Genomic DNA, 6,000 nt, shown 5'->3' on the forward strand with positions numbered 1-6,000 from the left:
TTAGGTCACTGCCTGCATCTAAAAAAATGTTTGGCAGACATTTTTGGGGAGGGAGAGAGAGAGAGAGAGAACAGCCAGAAGAGAGGTTCATCAATTTCATATGCAATAGTGTGCTTTAAAGAAATTAATCACACTATGTTTTCATAAACAAAAAAAAAAATTGCCAAACGTTATCATAAAGACACTATGCCTTTAAGAGAATTACCAAATAAAGGGGTGGGGGGGGGTGGGGAGGAAGGGAATGTGTATTCACAAATAATGTTATTTTGGTAATTAGTAATGTTGAATTACAAAGTATGAGCTAACATACACTTCAGCTCAGTAAGGTCTATTTTACCGCTAATGAGAAAATAAAAATGTTTAGGAACAGAAAGGATCAACAGGGCAGATTTTCCTTTATAGCACTTGGACATAGAGCATTGGCTAGGCAGAGCACAGAGGGAAATTGAGCTAGTTCCATTACGTGCGTACAACTCTCCCTGCTCGCGTTTTCTTCATCACACTCTGCTCAGTCTGCTTTATGCCCAAGCACTAAAGAGGAAAATCTGCCGCAACAAGTGAATTGCTATTTGATATAGCTCACCCACCTTCTCATCGTACTCAATTCTTTCTCTCTAGAAATGCCTCTTGAACCCATTTATAGGGCCTAAGTTTCCACATGATTCGCGCCTGATTTTTAGGAGCAACTGGTGGAGAACAGACTATTTTAGAAATCGCAATTCTCCACATTTTTTTTCTGCAGTTCTAGTCAGGTAGAACAGTTCTAGTTTAGAACAGAATTTTTTCTTCAAAAGGGGGCGTGTCCAGCCACTGACGCCTGATTTGAAAGTTTCCACAGTGAAAATGTACTCCAAACTAAAGTAGAATGGAGCCAGTGAAGATTTTTGTAGAACTGAAAAAACCTGTTCTACACATTAAAAAAATCAGGCGCAGGTTACAAATTAGGTGTCCAGAACGAGGTGGGGGGGAAGGGAACTCATTAAATTCGACAATAAATCCTTATTTATACTTCTACAAATATTATACAAATAAATCCAACCTGAATAAACATTTATAAGCCAAGAAAAAATTAAATAAACCATCTTCCTACCTGTGTGAAAGTGCTTCAGCTAGGGAGAATTCTGCAGCTGTTCGTGCCGCTGAGCGAGAGAGGGAGGGGGAGAGAGAGAGAGAGAGGGAGGGAGAGGGGGAGGGAGGGGAGAGAGGGAGGGAGGGGAGAGGGGGGGGAAAAGAGAGGGGGGGGAAAAGAGAGGGGGGGGAAAAGAGAGGGGGGGGAAAAGAGAGGGGGGGGAAAAGAGAGGGGGGGGAAAAGAGAGGGGGGGGAAGAGAGGGGGGGGAAGAGAGGGGGGGGAAGAGAGGGGGGGGAAGAGAGGGGGGGGAAGAGAGGGGGGGGAAGAGAGGGGGGGGAAGAGAGGGGGGGGAAGAGAGGGGGGGGAAGAGAGGGGGGGAAGAGAGGGGGGGAAGAGAGGGGGGGAAGAGAGGGGGGGAAGAGAGGGGGGGAAGAGAGGGGGGGGGAAGAGAGGGGGGGGAAGAGAGGGGGGGGAAGAGAGGGGGGGGGAAGAGAGGGGGGGGGAAGAGAGGGGGGGGGGGGGAAGGGGGGGGAAGAGAGGGGGGAAGAGAGGGGGGGGGGGGAAGAGAGGGGGGGGGGGAAGAGAGGAGGAGGGGGGAGGGAGAGGGGGAGAGGGGGGGGGGGGGAAGGGGGGGAGGGGAACAGGAGCGGGGGGTCGGGGAACAGGAGCGGGTGTCGGGTCGGGGGGGGGAAGCGGGTGTCGGGTCGGGGGGGGAGCGGGTGTCGGGTCGGAGGGGGGGGAAGCGGGTGTCGGGTCGGGTCGGCGGGGAGCGGGTGTCGGGTCGGGTCGGCGGTGGGGGGGGGGGAAGTGAGTGTCGGGTCTGGTCGGGCGGGGAGCAGGAGCTGGCCGTGGGAGGAGCCTCATTCACGCAGCCCCAGTGAGGCCATTGGGCCAGGGCTAGGGGCTGCGTGCTTCGGGCCCCTCCCACACAGTTCGGCGCCTGGAGCTACTGCACTTGCGTGCCGACTGTAGCGCGCATGTGCAGAGGTCCCGGCACTGTTTTCAGCGCCGGGACCTGGCTCTGCCCCCCCCCACAGCTCGTGCTGGCTGCGCCGAGTGCCACAGGACCTGTAAGTCGGTGGAGAATACCGAGGATTTTTTTAGGCGCCGTTTTAGGCGCGAAAAACGGGCGCCCAGCTCGGAGGGGCGCCCGTTTTTTTTCTTGTGGAAACTTGGGCCCATAATATCACTTTAATAACCATTTCCAAAAGTCCATTCCCCCTTGAATGACAAAGTTTCACCTGACTCCCTTCTTACTCTTAATTCCCTAATTTTTAATTTGAGCATGTTGTATTTGAATGCTTTTTCAGAGCAACCACTTGGTGTTCCTCTTGTGTAACGATGAGGAGTTTGTGTCCATAGAAAACATGCTGCAAGGTCTAGGAGCTGCAGCATAGTAATTCACCACCCAGATTTGCAGTCATGGAGGAATGGTTGTCTGTATGGCAGTCTACCATGGCGCACAGAGCACTATAGCTGGCATCTACTAGCTGTAGCCAGAGAGGAAATCGCTTTTATGAATAGCTACACAGTAGCTCCAGGAAATAATCATGATCCTTCAAGAGCCAACTTTCCACCTTTCTTTTAGCTTCAAACAAGGCTACCTCAGTATGTGTGCATCATGTGAACATACATGGCCTTCTGCGATTTGTTACATTCACAGAATTTAATCCCTTTCTTTTCATGCAGTCTATGGCATTATGGAAGGGTCAATGAACTATGTTTATACAGCTCCCAATGGAGAAAAATTATCTATTTCTCTTGCTGCTGCTCGTTAATGTTGAAGACAATGTAGACACTGGCATGTCTGAAGATGTTGCGTGTGACTTCTTATATGCAACAGTCAACAGCAAACTGGCTGATCTCAGGCAGGTCTCTGAATCTGTCTGGAACAATTATGTTCCCTAAAAATTACTTTAACGACAACAGTGCAAATGGCAGCCTACCTTCCAACTGAAATATAAGTTACATTAGTAAAATTTCTATTTACCAGATATAGGATGCACACTCTCTCGCCATAGGAACACAGCCCACTTAACTAAACCCAAAAAACTTAGGTACAGGCTGCCTCAAGCCAAAGCTTAGGAACTTGCAAGTGTGCACAGAGATACTGCTGGTGTTTGACCAGTTAAAACCATGTTGTTTACCAGCACAGTGTATCAGCGAGTTTCCTCCTGGTTATCCAGATAACACCACCCGGTGAGGTCATTGGTTTCCAGGATTATTTGGAGTGGAGTAGAAAGTATTTAACTTGCAATGACAGGTCTGCTCCTCCAGGTCCCATCAATGAGCTATGCTGACTGGTCACTCATCAACAATGCTCTGGAGTACTGATAATTACAGAGAATCAACACGGTGCCAGTCTCCTATCAACATATCAAGATGGAACCAATTCAACCCCAAAGAGACCCTGCTTACTTACTTTGTCCAAGGAGTATAGTCATTAGACACATAAATAAAAAGTGTGAATTTGAGTTATTCACCATGATAGGGTATATTTTCCTTTGTTACGTCTGAGCAACACTTTGTTTCTAGGCAGATCAAGAGGAAATGGGGACAGAGATCCATTGTGTCAGGTCTCTGCTCCTAAAATACTGCCCCAGGATTTCTGGATCTTCCCCAGTTCAGCGTAACTTGGCCTGTATCCGGTAGAGCCATATGAATGCAGGTGATGGCAGAAGAGGGAACTGGACAGATATTTGGCAGATAAAGGGATCTAAGAATATGAGATAGAGAAGTATGTGGTATTTTTCAAACTTTGCAAATAGCCATCTAGGACACAATGGTGCCTTACATTCCTATGCACACTTTCTGTACTATTTTGATTAAATATCTGGTAACATTTTTTGCCAAATTCTAGCCTCAGCTGAAAGGAGTTCCCCCAATTTTCTACTAGCATGGTAGTTGTTCTGTTTCTAAAGAAATGAGAATTCAAATGTCAGGCTGTGAAGGAAATAGCAATTTCACTTTTTAACAAGTTGCACTTTATGTTTTATGATTGTGAAGTGTCAAGCCGAGGAGAAAGTGTCACAAAAGTAGTACACGAAACACAAAGTTAAAATGCAAGTACAGCAAGGAATTAAGAAGGCAAATGATATGTTGGCCTTTATTGCAAGGCGATTGGAGTACAACAGTAACAAAGTCATGTTGTAATTGTACAGGGCTTTGGAGAGACCACAGCTGAAGTACTTTATACAGTTTTAGTTTTCTTACCCAAGGAAGGATATACATGCCTTAGAGGAGGAGGTGCAATGAAGGTTCACTAGATTGATTCCTGAGATGAGAGGATTGTCCTATAGGGATAGAGTAGATTGGGCCTAAGAATGAAAGAGGATCTCATTGAAACATAAGATTCTGAGGGGGATTGACAGTGTAGATAATGAGAGGCTGTTTCCCCTGGCTGGAGAGTCTAGGGGGCATAGTCTCAGGATAAGAGGTCAGCCATTTAGGACTGAGATGAGGAGAAATGTCTTCACTCAGTGGATATTTGGCAGCACAATAGCAAAAAACAACATAAGGAAAGATACCCACACTGGGTTAGATAGGAACAGATGATAGCAATATAGGAATAGATACCAACACAGGAATAGATACCAGCAAAGGGACAGTTAGTGGCACAGGAATAGGTACTAGGCCAGGGATAGATACCCGCACAGGCGCAGATACCAGCACAATATCAGATGCCAGCACATGGACAGATACTCACTCGTACAATATCAGATACCAGCATGGAGACAGATACTCGTACAATATCAGATAGCAGCACAGGAGCAGATACTAGCATGGAGACAAATACCGGCACAGGGATAGATGCACATTTTCTTTTACTATCACATCACAATGTAATTATGTTTGTTTCTCATAAATCAAAGTAATCACATCATCTTACTTCCTGTGTAAAATACACCTTTTGTGATTTATTCTGTTTATTTGGTGAAGTCGTCAGAATACCATGTTGGAACTTGGCAAATGATCAATGGTAAAACAATTACATTATTCACCCAGAATTCTAACCTGGAAAAATGCCCCAGTAACTCAAGATATCTTAAAAGTAAGTAAGCTTAGAGCACTCTGATTGGAGTAACAGGGGCAGCAATTAAGAATTTATAAAATAAAATCAATAATTTCATTATAATAAAAGCATATTAATTCCCCTGCAATTTTTTTCTCTCCGCTTCTGAAGGTAATGATATTCTAAGGTACAGCTCCAGTTTGTGTAAACTGGCATTCTTTGGGGGAATTTTAACTCCCCAAAATGGGTGGGTTTGGGTCGGGTGGCATGTTAAAACGTAAAAAATAAACCCAACCCGCTCACTTCCGGTTTTAACGGAGACGGCATGTGGAGCGGGCATCCAATCCGCTCATTAAAGAAGGGTCACTCATTTAAATATTTTAATGAGGCTGCGTGCCTCAGAATCTTTCAGTTTTAACACTGGCTGGTCGGGTTATCCAAGCCGTGGGAAACTCGGCAGCTAAAGGGAGACAAGGACTGCTGCACGGAACAGGTAAGTAGCTTTCCAGCATTGCTTGTGGTGGAAAAGTGTGTGTCCCCCCCCACCAAGCAAACCTGTTTCCCAACACCCCCTCCCCCTCCTCCTCCTCCTCTCCACAATCGGAACCACCCGTGATCACTGACTCCCAGCCAAACCCCATCTCTTTTCAAATGTCCGACACTCCAAATCACGCTATACCTTGTGCTCTCAATTCCAAGCAGCAGGAAACTTACCTGCTGCGGCCTCTTCAGCAGCAATCCCCGCCCGACAGGGAGCCAAGTTTGTCAATCAGGCCGGCTTCTGAGTGGGGAACCTGTTTATAAAAAAAACACGCAGGCTGTGGAGTAAAACTTGGACTTCCGGGTTTCTCAACCAGAACTCCCTCCACCATTTGGAAATCCCACCCTATTAAATATCGGGGCCTTTTATATCTGAGC

This window comes from Pristiophorus japonicus, chromosome 12 (assembly GCF_044704955.1).
Source record: "Pristiophorus japonicus isolate sPriJap1 chromosome 12, sPriJap1.hap1, whole genome shotgun sequence".
NCBI lineage: Eukaryota > Metazoa > Chordata > Chondrichthyes > Pristiophoridae > Pristiophorus > Pristiophorus japonicus.